The following is a 12957-nucleotide window of genomic DNA, read 5'->3' on the forward strand; positions in this document are numbered from 1 at the left end:
TTTAAAAGCTAAAGTAAAAAGAGAACTGGCTGACTGCCGCCCTCTTTTTTACTCATTTGTGACAGCACACAATTAAAAAGTTCAGTTTGTTGCTCGCACAGGAATAACAGATTTTGGTATTTTTTATGTTTACTCACAAAAAGTATCTTTAATTTTAGATCCTCCAAATACTGTAGTTGTAAGAATATTGTTTGTATCTGGAGAGATTAGATGGGGACAGGATTTTTTTAATCTTTTAGCGCAGATTTGTTATGTAAATAGGAAGCTCACAAAGGAAGGAGACAGCAAAAGACTCTGAAAAAACAGATGTGTCTCCCCCAGAAATAAAGCCACCACTGGATTCCTGCAACTTTTTGGGAAGTTTATTGTTAGGGATGTGCATGGAATCAAAAAAACCCCAAATTCTGTAGTCACTGTGTAAGTCCATTTCCATACCCTCAGTACAGATCATTTTATCATGAATTTATTGTTGCTGTTTAATTTTGGTAAGTTCAAAATCAGATTATTCATTTAAATGAATTCTTCCGATGCTTTGCTGTGGATTTCTCGAGGCTCCTTTCCCTGCTGTTCCTCCAGTCCTTAGCACTGGCCATGTGACCCAGATTTTTTAAGCCCTGCTATGACTTTAGGTTTTATTCTTGGGCTCTTTCATCCATCTCTTGGAATTGTTTCCAGTAAATTAGAGTTTTACAGTGGTTGCTGTGATTAGCATTCTGTGCTCATGGGGAATTCTTCATAAAAATGTCTCTGATCAATACCTTTCAATGTGTTTAAACATTAATGTATAATTTTGTATGAAGAATGTTACATCCATAGTGGAATTATGATCTAAAATACATTTTTATGCAAATTCTTTAATGGTAGGTTATACCATCTTTCTATCTGTTTTTGTTACTGTGAAGATAAATTATAATTATATGAATAACCTGCATAAAATGGTTGTGTTTTTAAATACTTCCATTCAGTAATATCTGTATATTCAATAATATCTATGGACTGAATGTTCCTTGTTGATACAGGGTATTAAAAACAGGTAAACCCTCTACAGAGCCTAAACATTGATATTTTCTAGTGTCCCAGTGCTTAAGAAAATCTAAATATATCTTCATCATTTAGAGGGTGTCATTTATGGAGTCATATTGGTTGGGGAAGGACTTTGCAGAGTAAATAATTTTTATTTTAAGTAGTTTGCGTGTGAAAAAAACCCATTCCTGAAAGGCTCTGCCAGGTTTGCAAATGCATTTTGAGACAACCAAGAGACTTTAATGCCCATTTTTTTACAAAATGCTGGGCCCTAATTTGCACTGAAATTGGGAAGATGGATTGAAAACTCAGTTAAACTGGGGGCACTGGTGAAATCAGTGAAGCCAAACTGCAGGGTTTGCTTCTCAACTTCATTAAGACATTTAAATAATCATGGGAAATACTGTATTTGGTTTCACAGCCAGTGCACTTGGTGACTTTCGTTGTCACAGGGTGGTGTTGCACCCTGTTTGTTTGGCTCATCTGAAACTTCTCACTCCCATTCCCTGTCAGGGTTTTCTGTGGCAGGAGAAGGTTTTAACAACAACCCAGACCTTCACTGTGATGATAAATGGCTTTCAAAGAGATTCCAAAGAAGGGATCTGAAAATCAGAACTAATTCTTCCCATCTGCTGAAGGATTCAGAAATCAGTGATTTTGCATTTCCTTTTAATGAAGATTTATTTGGGGAAAAATGTGAAATGCCCAATTCTTGTGAATTTGATGCCTAACTGTGCCTGTGCTGAGTCCTCAGGCTCTGGGATCTGAGGGTTTCACTCTTTGGGATGTGCCTTTAACCTGATGAGCTCCAATCCATTCCACCTCTGGAAAAATCCAAATTATTGCCTCCAGTCCTGGGCAGGCTCCTCTGGGGCTCAGAGGGATCAGTGCTGGAGGCACCTGGCCTCTGGAGCAGCACAGGGAGGATGGAAAGGGCTCAGGAGCAGGCAGCTGTTAGGGAATAATGAGCCATCCCCTATATTCCTATAGGGAAAAATGAGCCATCCCCTATATTCCTATAGGGAAAAATGAGCCATTCCCTGTATTCCTATAGGGAATAGTGAGCCATTCCTATCAGGAATAATGAGCCATTCCCTGTATTCCTGTAGGGAATAATGAGCCATTCCCTGTATTCCTATAGGGAAAAATTATCCATCCCCTATATTCCTGTAGGGGAAAATGAGCCATTCCCTATATTCCTAGAGGGAAAAATGAGCCATTCCCTATATTCCTATAGGGAATAGTGAGCCATTCCCTATATTCCTATAGGGGAAAATGAGCCATCCCCTATATCCCTATAGGGAAAAATTATCCATTCCCTATATTCCTGTAGGGAAAAATTATCCATTCCCTATATTCCTGTAGGGAAAAATGAGCCATCCCCTATATTCCTATAGGGAATAACGAGCCAAGGCCAGGCTGGATGGGGTTTGGAGCTACCTGGACTAGGGGAAGGTGTCCCTGCCCATGGCAGGAGCTGGGATCAGCTGATCTTTAAGGTCCCTTCCATCCCAAACTGTTGGAATGTGGGCCTCTCTGAGTTCCTCACAGAGAGAGAAGTGAGTGCAGGGCTTGAATTAAAGCCTTCAGAGAAATTAAGATATATTAAGCCACACAGATGTGAAGTAGCGAGTGTAGGTTTAAGTTTTAAGTGCAAGTTGTAGTTTTAAATAAGTAGAAATGCATTTTAAGTGCCTTAAGAAACTGTGTTAGCTAGTAAAGGCCCTAAAGCTCAGTTTAAAGTTCAGTAACTTAGTTCCAGACTTAACAAAAAAGTAGCAGAACTTTGCTTGGGTCTCTAGAACACATTCCCAAATGCTTCTGGGATTCTGTGATCCAACAGTTCCTGTTCCAAGTGGGGATTCACCAATGTCCTGTACTTGAGCCAAGGCTCATTTATAGCCCATCATTTATAGCCCATCATTTATAGCACATCAGTGGATCCTTGCAAGTTTTTGGGAAGTTTATTGGTAGGGATGTGCATGGAATCAAAAAACCCCCAAATTCTGTAGTCACTGTGTAAGTCCATTTCCATACCCTCAGTACAGATCATTTTATCATGAATTTATTGTTGCTGTTTAATTTTGATAAATTCAAAGTCAGATTATTCATTTAAATGAATTCTTATGATGCTTTGCTGTGGATTTCTCGAGGCCGTTAGAGGAAGCTCCTTTTCTTCTGCTGGTGGAACCATTGTTTTGGTTTGGAAAGCCAGGTGTCTGCTAAGGAAGGCAGAGCCTCCCTTGAAATGGGAAATGTAAACCCCCTCCCTCTGAATTGTTATAGTATTTGATATTAAAAGGCTCTCAGGCAAAGATATGGGAATAGGAATAACTGTTCTTTAATAGGAAAATTAAAAATACAAATGCTATAGTACAAACAAAACAAAAAAAAACTACTGCCAGAGTCAGAGCAGTCCCTGTCCCCCTGTGTGTCAGGGGGTGGCACAGCCCCATCCCATGGGGGCTCAGCCCTCCTGCAGTGCCAGCTGTGGCTCTGCTGGAGCAGGGATCCTGCACAAGGGGGGAGTTTTCCTCTGCAGCTCCAGGGCTGCTGGAGATGGGCCTGGGCTCCCTCTGGGAATGCACTGGGCAGCAGAAGCTGCTCCTCTGGGAATGCAGGGCAGCAGGAAGCTGCTCCTCTGGGAATGCAGGGCAGCAGAAGCTGCTCCTCTGGGAATGCAGGAGAGCACAAAGCTGCTCCTCTGGGAATGCAGGGCAGCAGAAGCTGCTCCTCTGGGAATGCAGGGCCGCAGAAGCTGCTCCTCTGGGAATGCAGGGCAGCACAAAGCTGCTCCTCTGGGAATGCAGGGCAGCAGAAGCTGCTCCTCTGGCAATGCAGGGCAGCAGAAGCTGCTCCTCTGGCAATGCAGGGCCGCAGAAGCTGCTCCTCTGGGAATGCAGGAGAGCACAAAGCTGCTCCTCTGGGAATGCAGGGCAGCAGAAGCTGCTCCTCTGGGAATGCAGGGCAGCAGGAAGCTGCTCCTCTGGGAATGCAGTGGGCAGAGGCTGCTGTGCTGTCCCAAACCTCAGATTGGATCCAGGCAGGAATGCTTGGCTCCTCCCCTGGGCAGAGCATCTCCCAATGGGATGATGGAATTTTATCAGCCATGCAGGGACACTCACTGGCCATGGACAGAAGATAATTAATAATTAATGGCCCATGAACAGGAGGGATCTCCTGAGGGAGGATTGGTTGTGGAAGAGATAAAGAAAAACTGCCCAATGAACAGAGGATAACTGCCCCACCTCTAACAAAAATAAAATACACACCCAAAGTGTGTGAGCTTCTACCTCACCAAGGCCTTTTGCAGCATCACAGCTCCAAAACTCATCTTTTTGTCTCTAGCTGGAGGTTTTTGTGTGGATCAGTTCAACTCAAAAGGCATCTTCAGTTCCAGTCAAAGCCATTCCTTAGAAACAAACCTTGCTTTGTTTATGCTACAAAGCAATTGTGTAGGGGCTTACAAAGCAGTCAGGACAAGTGGAATGAAAACCTCTGGCTCATTGTTTTAACTGAAACCCTGTGATTATCTCAGCAGATGTAAGTGGGGTGCAGGAGTTCCTCGCATGAGGGGTGGAGGGAGGCAAGGACCTGGCCCCAATGGACATAGCCCATCATCGAGAGCACCACAGGAGACTGTCTAGAGCAAAGCTCAAAGTGCAGCAGCACGTCTAAAAAGCCTAAAAGATCCCCAAGATAACTTGAAGCAAGACCATGAGAAGCAATGTAGGTGAGTATTCTAAGGAAGCTGTGGAATTTTTGGTTTTTTGGGAGTTCTGCAGGGCAGTGGCGAGGTTTTAAGACAACGTATTTGAGGCAACATTAAAAAAACCAAACAGAAGATCAGCCATCTTCAACATTTGATGGTGCTGAAGTAGAAAAGTAAAGAGCTCAGCAGTTCATGCCTTGGTGGAAGGTAGGCAGTGCATCCAAACATGGACTTTCAGATAAGAGAACAAAGAAAAAAAACTTTCCAGACCTCAATTTAAGAGATTGTATCCATCCAGCATGTGAAGCACAGCATTTTAATGGGGGAAAAACCACCATTTTGTGCTGCTGTGATTCAGATGGAGCATTAGTCATAATTGGGAGGAATGTATTTTGACATAATCAAACAATAGAACTCCAGTTCTCTGTTGGAAAATCTGCAGCACCATTCCTGCCATGGATGGTGGTGGAGGAGCAAAGTGGAGCTGCCTGAGGTGGAGCCAGGCCTCTCCAGCACAACATCAAATCAAATGCTCTTATTCTTCTAGATTTTCCTGATCAAAATACAAGGTTACACCATGTCAACAACCAGCAGATGGGGAAAAGGAACGTCCTAGGAAGCTCAGAGAACACGCTTGGAAACGGAGCTATAAATACCAGGCTAATTCCATAGCTTTAAGATTTCTCCAAAGCTTTTTTAAATCCCTCCAGAAAAGGCTGAAGAGATCCCTAATCTGAAGTGGCCCAGTTGAAGGAATGTGTGTGGTTTTATTTTTAAATAAAGTTACTTCTACAATAGTGTTGGGCATCTTAGTGAGTCGCTGTACAATATTTGTTGGATCAAAATAAGGATTTCAAACACATTTTCATTCTTGCCAGGACGTTTTTCTTCAGAGGAAAGGTGGAATTCTGTCTGATCCCCTCTGAACTGATGTGTGCAGCATTCCCACAGGATCATTGATGGCCACAACTCATTTGGAATCCCTTTTTTGAGAGCTGTCCCTGATTAGGGAGAGCTGACACAAGAGCTCCCAAAATTCCTTGGTGGAAATTTTTGTAGATTTCTTCTTCCCTGTGAGGGTGGCGAGGCCCTGGCACAGAATTCCCAAAGAAGTTGAGGATTCCTCATCCCTGGAAGTGTCCAGGATGGAGGAACATGGGATAGTGGAAGATGTCCCTGCCCATGGGACACCTGGATGAGCTTTAAGGTCCCTCCAACCATTCTGGGATTTTCCTTCCATTGGAATCTCTTCATTCCTTAAAAATACCCCAGATTATCTTGGTGTGTCTTCGCTTTTGGTGAGCTCAAAGGCAGGAGATGTTTTGCAATATTGGACCTACCCCTATAATTAAAAAAAAATTAATACTATAAAAATATTAAATATATTTAAATAGTCTTTATTTATTTAAAAATAAATTTTTATGTTTATTTATTAAATTTTAAGAAATAAATATAATTGAAATTTGTATTAGCCAGAGGAATGCAAAGCAGAGCAAACAGCCCGTGCCAGATTTAGAAATCAGGGCTCTTAAAGAACAGCTGAAAGGGTTGGGTTTGTTTATTGTAGGAAAAAAGGGAACACTGTAGGATGGGCAGAAAAAAGAGATAAGAGGGTTTTATCAAAGCAGTGGTGGGGGTTGCTCTGTAGATTAAAAAAACCCGAAAACTAAAAAGCAAGTTCAGGTTGCACCAAGTGTAATTTAGGAGAGATGGAAAGAGAAAACAGGCCAAGATGTTTTTTTGTTTTACCTCATAACTGACTGCAAATATGGATGGAAAACTGGGATATTTTACCTGTCAGTGTCAGGAAACTTTAAAAAACACACTAAGAAGGAGCTTCCAGAGAAAATTTCAGTAATTTTGACTTTCCTCACTGGCCATGGGCTGAGCATTTTCCTCTCCTGGGATCCCTCTCCATTCATATCCTCAGTTTAATCGTCACCTTAATTTTGGGATTCAGTTTGTCTCATTTCCCTGCAAACCTTTTCCATCCATGACAGCACCTTTTAGTTACAGGTGTGCAGTAAAAATGAACCAAAGGACTTCTGTTTTCTTAAAGAAAATGCTTTGAAAAGCTTTTATTTCAAACAGAGGAAAATTTGGGTTCAGCAGCCTTTGGAAGTTGGAGTCCAGGAGCTGCTGCAGAGGAGCATGAGAAATAAATACCTGCAGCACCAAAATTAAATATGTTGTGATGAAGAGCTGCCTGAGTGCTTCTTTGCCCACATTTCCCCAATAATTCACTTTTTGGAGCAGAACATCCTCAATATCTGTGTTAGGCAGTTCCAGAGCTGGTTTTGGGGGCCCTGTCAGAGAATAAAGAACTGCTTGAGTTGTGAGTTGGGATATAGATTGTCCTTCAGCTGGGATGAAGCAGTGCATTTTCCATGCTCTTATCTTTTTTTGGAGCTTTGTTCTCAGCTCTTGGATGTGCTGCATCCTTAAAGGGCGCATGGTTTTAATTTCTGGGTGCCTTACTCTCATTTTTCTTTCCCCTGCTTTGATGAGCTGGTGGAATTCTCTTACTCTTGACTGTGATTCACCCTTTTGTGTAGCTCCTTCTGAAGAGAACCAAACATTTTCTGTCTGCTTTGGGGTGATTCCTCATGCAGGAAAATCAGATTTTTCAGAGCAAAGCCAGGGATTCCTGGCAGGGCAGAGCTGAGCATCACCAGCAGGTACCACCTTGCTGTGCATTAAAAATAAATGTATCATGTTTGGATAAATAACATGAATAAATATGCATATAAATATGTGTATATATGAAATAAATGTATCATGTTGGAGATATATATATATATATGTGTATATATATATAGTATATGTATTATATAAAATAAATGTATCAAGTTGGATATATTTTATATATATATATATGTATGTATATATATATATATATAAAAAATATATCCAACATGATACATTTATTTATCATATATACATATATATATATATATATATATATATATATATATATATATATATATGTATTATATAAAATAAAGGTATCGTGTTTGGATATACATAAAATATATGTATATATAAAATAGATGCATCATGTTTGGCAAATCCCCTCCAAGGAATGTTTCACCTGCTCTGAAGCAGGGAATGTTTTATCCTAAAATCAGCTGGTTCATCTCCCAGGAGCCAGGCTCCACTCCTCATTTATTGGCCAAGGAAATTTATCCTTATTAAGGTGATGGTGTGAACACATCTGATCATTGTTATGTAAGAATTCATCCCCACAATACACAGACACCAACTTTGAGACACTTTGCTCCTTTTGGTGGGCTAAAAATACCTTGGCTTGTTGAAAAGTAATTCTGAGTGAAGGGGTTGGGGCAGCCAGACACTCCTGAAGCACAAAATTTTATTTAAAAGTAGTAGGGGGTGTGTACAGGCAACACTTTTGGTCATTTGTGTTGCCAGAATTCAGATTAAATGGAGTAAGGCTGATTTTGTGAATAGAAATCATCCACTGACAGTTTCTTAAATATTAGATTCTTTGTGATGTTTGATAGAAATGAAATGTGTACAAAACAAGAAGTGGAAATAGTTGCTCCATCGTTTGTCCTAAGAAACCTTTCTAAGTGTTTAGAAATATGAAGAAATAATTGAGAGTCATTTAATATTGGAATCTGAATGTCCTTAGCGGGGTGTGTTGCTCACTATTGCTTATTTTTTGCTTTAACTGATTCTTTTCCAGCTTGGAGTGAGCAAGATGAACAGAGCCACCTTCAATCTAATCCTTAATGAGGAAAAAGGTCAGGATTTTTTCATTTTCATCTCAATCCCCTGTCCTGCTCTTAATTAGTACATTAAAAATTACTTTCTATGGGCCTTACTGCTTTCAAAGGTTTTAAATAGCAAAACAAAGGTGATGTTTTGATGGCAGGGTGAGCAAGAATATTTTTAAATCAAATGGAGAATTCAGGAAAGAGCTGACTCAGAGCAGAAAGAGGGGCTGGAGAAGGAAAGGTCATGTATACAAATCTTCATCAAGATTGATTTAAAAATGATTAAACTCATAACTAATAAATCTCTGCTACAGCAAGAAGGAAACATTTGGCATTTAAAATAATTAAAATCACTTTAAAAAAATCCTTGAACTTTTGCATCTTTTTTTTTTTTTTTTCAGAAAAAAGAGAAAACTCTCTCAAATAAAATAGTGGGGCCAAATTCTCCAAATACTTCTACATTCAAGTAGTAAGTAATTATCTGCTAATGGAGAGATTAATCAGATTTTCACGGCCCAGAGGCAATCCAGACTCTCCAATATTATTCCATTTATGCCAAATAAGGCAGGAGGGTTTGCACTGAGGTGTCTGAAGAGCTGATTTTTATTGTTCCCATATATTTTTTTAATACCTTAAGTGTATTTTCATCAGGGAATTTGCTGAGCAGAGCTACGTAATTCAATAAACAGTTGAAAAAGGGGCACTTGGAGAAAAAATTCCAAGGGTCTAAAAATAGTACAGTCACATGATCACTACTTTGGCACAAAAGCATAATTTATGGGTTTAATTTGCAATCTTGCTACAGTTCTGACATTCTCCTGCACAGGAACTCGGGCTGAATAATTCAAATTATTGAAATATTGCTCCATCCTCACCTTCAGGTGTCTGATACAAAGGAGGTTGATATTGTTTCTTGAGACCTCTGCACTGAAAATATGGGAGGATGGGTTTCATTTTTGCCATTTATTTCTTCATTTTTGGTCTCAGAATTAGTGGAGTTTTGGGCCCATTCAAAAATTGTTGTTCCAGCGCTCGGAGCCTTTTCCCAGATTTCCAGGAATCTTGATTTTTTTTTTTTCCTGTTTTTTAATCTGACTGAATTTCCATGGCCATTTTTTGAAAATGTTCTGTTCAAATATATTTTTTTCCTTTTAAATTCAATCTTTATTTTCCCAAATTTCCATTTCCCTGGTAACCTCTTGAGTCAATAATGTACAGCAGAGCTGAACACTTACAAATAGTTATTTCCTCCTCAATTTCTGCATCAGTTTATTAGATATTTTCTGCACATTCTCTGTCAAAGATTCCTGAAATTCATATAATCTTCATTTTAAAAGCATTGCAGAACTGTGCTGAATAATACCAGCTTTTTGGAAGGCTGAAACATGAGAATTGAAAGAAATTCCCTCATTTCTTTATCCAAATTCCCCTAAAATAAAGTGGATGTGAAGCTTCTCCATTCTCATTAACATATTCCTGATAATATTCCATTCAATAATATTCCCTAGGAAAGGCTGGGATAACAGTGACATCATTCTTAGCTGATTTCTGGTGTACACCAAATATTAACCCTAATTTTGACAAAATCTGAGTGCTGCTGTCGTGCTGACACAAAGTAGGTCTGGGTCACAGTTCTGATCCATTCCCCTTGGAAAGAAAAAATTCCATGTGGTGGAAAGCCTGGAAGAGCATCCTCAATGTCCCTCCATGGGGTGGACTTAATAAATAAATGTGTTATTAAATTATAAATAATTATTCATAAATCCATAGTGAACAGCCAGGGATGAGCATTAAAAACAAAATCCTTTTATTTCCTGCCCTTCTTTTTGGCTTTTTTTTGTGCAAAGCCTTTCAGAGATCTCTGTATCTTGGGAGGATGGACTTCATCCATTCCTTCATTGGAAGTGACAGCCTCAGTTGCTCCCAGCTTGGGGAATTGCACAGAAAAATGGGCTAAAAGAAGATTCTAGGGAGAAGATTTTAGGGATTGGTGCTGCCCACGAAGGAATCCTGCTCCTTCCCAGCTCAGCCCAGTTGTCCATTGCCTTGGATGACTTTACTGGCACAATTTAATCCCCAAAATTGAGGATACTCTGATTTTTCCCTGGTGGGAAGGTATCAGATTTCTATCTAATTACTGATATCAGATTTCTAATTACTGATACCAGATTCCTATCTGGTCACTTCGCAGCACCCTGATCCAAAATGCTCCAAGGAAGGCGATTTATGTGACAAGTTCCTAAGGATCAGCTGGATTCCATGCAGATAAATCAGATTTTCTCCATAAAAATAACTTTCTTCTTGTTTTATAGTGTAGGGCTGAAGTGACTCCTTTGGAGGCTTGGGAAAATGAATTTCCCATCCCTGTGCTGGGAGCTGGGGAACATCCATGGGGCTCCTGGCTCTGGAGGACAGGGCCAGGAATTCCAGGGGCCTGGAATCCTTGTGGATTTTTTTGTTATTTATGGATATTTATGGAGTTTGTAATTCATGAACTCACCCAGATGGCTGCCAGGGAATCATCCAGGTTGGAAAAGGCCTCCAAAGCTGAGTCCAACCTGCGGCCAGTCCCCACCTTGTCACCAGCCCAGAGCACTGAGTGCCACATCCAGGTGATCCTTGGACACCTCCAGGGAATTATTTTATAGAGGGGTTCAGTCCCAATCCTGAAAAACTCCACAGCATCAAGAGTGGTGTAAAATAAGAGACCATAACCCTTGTAATAGATCTAAAACTGCTTTAAAAGACAGAAATAATATCAGAGCGGGTTGGACTGTGAAGTAGCTGGCACTATGCTCATTTTAATGAAGTCATTCAGTGCAGAGCAATTTCCTGGTTGTGGTGAAACATTCTTAGTACTCTGTATTTACAAGTGAGATGTGTTTTCAAGATATATCACGAGTATCTCATTTTAATCATGAGTAAACCATGAGTAAATCGTGTGTAGAGCTTTGCCATGGCCCTGGACACCACCCCAAGGAAAAGAATCCTGAAGGATTCAAGGTTTCCTTCCTACTTCAGGCACTTTTGTTTGTTGACTCACTGGCCTAAAAATAGGCCCTCATAAAGAATTCACCACTGATCTAATTAGTCAGGAGAATGCTGCTTTTCAAACTGGGAAAGCATTCCCAAAAAATGATGCAACATTTGTATCTAATTAGATGATACAGGAGAATCCTGGCTAATTGCTTTGATAGACTTAGATTAATAATGTGCAAGTGGTAACTAAATAAAAACTCCTTTTCACTGAGTGCTTTGAAAGTGATGCTTTTTAAGAAGCTAAAATTCCTTATTAATCCTGAAACCCCAGGACTGTGATTTGAGAGCATTTCTCATTTTGGAGGTTTATCACTGCTAGAAAGGAAAAATCTCAGAACTGAGATTGTAATTTGTGTCTCTGAGCAGTGTTTGGTGTTTTTTCTAAGTGTCTGCAATGCTTTCTATCCAAAATGTGGCCATTGCATAGGTGGGAACTGGGATTTGTGCCTCAGAGAGCCAGGCAGGGATTGTGGAGCCCCTTTGTGATCCATGCAATTGTTGGACACTTCAAATTCATGTAAGAAAACAAGCAATGGAGCACCAAAAGTATTTGGAGGACAAGGGAAAGATTTAGATTATATTTGAATAGGGAAAAATTTGTTACTCAGAGGGTTGGAGCAACCTGGGATAGTGGAAGGTGTCCCTGGGGGTGGAACAAAATGATTCCATCATTCCATGATTTGCAATATCAACCTGTCAAAATTTGTCTTAATTGGCTCAACATCCACTTACTAATAAAATAAATATTATTAACATCATATGTAACAGATTGGAATCCAGACAATTAATATCTAATTTAAATTTCTTTTTACATCCGATCGAGTTTTCTGGTTTTCCCACTTGACTCAAAAATTGTTAAAGTAAATATTAGCAGCTGAGTGTGCAAAGAGGCTGCCTGAAATCCAACATTTCAAAAAAAAAAAAAAAAAAGGGGAGAGAGTCCCATTAAAAATTGAAACCACACTTGCAGCAGATGAAAAGGAAGGAGGAATTTTCCGTGTGGGGAAAGGGACAGGGGGCTAAAGGGGGGAAGGAATTCTGTGTAGTTTTGCATAGTTCTGCAGTGAAATCTTTTGAAGGATATCCTAATGAAACTGGACTACAAAACAAATCTAAACATGATGTGCTGGCACAGGGCAGAAAGCAGTCACTGCCTTGGATGTGGGAAGCTGTGGTGAGATAACAGGGCTTTCCTGGAGCTGCCAGGAGATTACTGAGGAGAGGGATTTGTTCCATGGCTGATGGAAATCAGCCCTTTGGATTCCTTCCAGTGTCCAGGATCCTTTGGGCTTGGTCCAAAACCCAACTCCTTTGCATCCCAGTCCAAAATACCTCAGAGAGTGCTGGGATGGGGAAGGGGCAAATGGTGCATCAGGAGGTGGTGGGGGGGCTCTGCAGTCACAGAATCCCAGATCCCTGAGGCTGGGAAAACCCTCCAGGACCAGG

General features: G+C 40.3%; 1 long non-coding RNA gene across 1 annotated transcript in view; it reads left to right on the forward strand.

Moving 5' to 3' along the window:
* LOC136559093 (uncharacterized) overlaps window positions 1-12957 on the forward strand; it is an 87808-nt gene that overhangs the window by 70796 nt on the left and 4055 nt on the right. Inside the window, exons 4-5 of the long non-coding RNA XR_010783967.1 lie at window positions 4565-4756; window positions 8442-8499. This is a non-coding gene — a long non-coding RNA (uncharacterized lncRNA). The remainder of the gene's footprint in view (window positions 1-4564; window positions 4757-8441; window positions 8500-12957) is intronic.

Source organism: Molothrus aeneus, chromosome 7 (assembly GCF_037042795.1).
Source record: "Molothrus aeneus isolate 106 chromosome 7, BPBGC_Maene_1.0, whole genome shotgun sequence".
In the NCBI taxonomy this organism is placed as follows: domain Eukaryota; kingdom Metazoa; phylum Chordata; class Aves; order Passeriformes; family Icteridae; genus Molothrus; species Molothrus aeneus.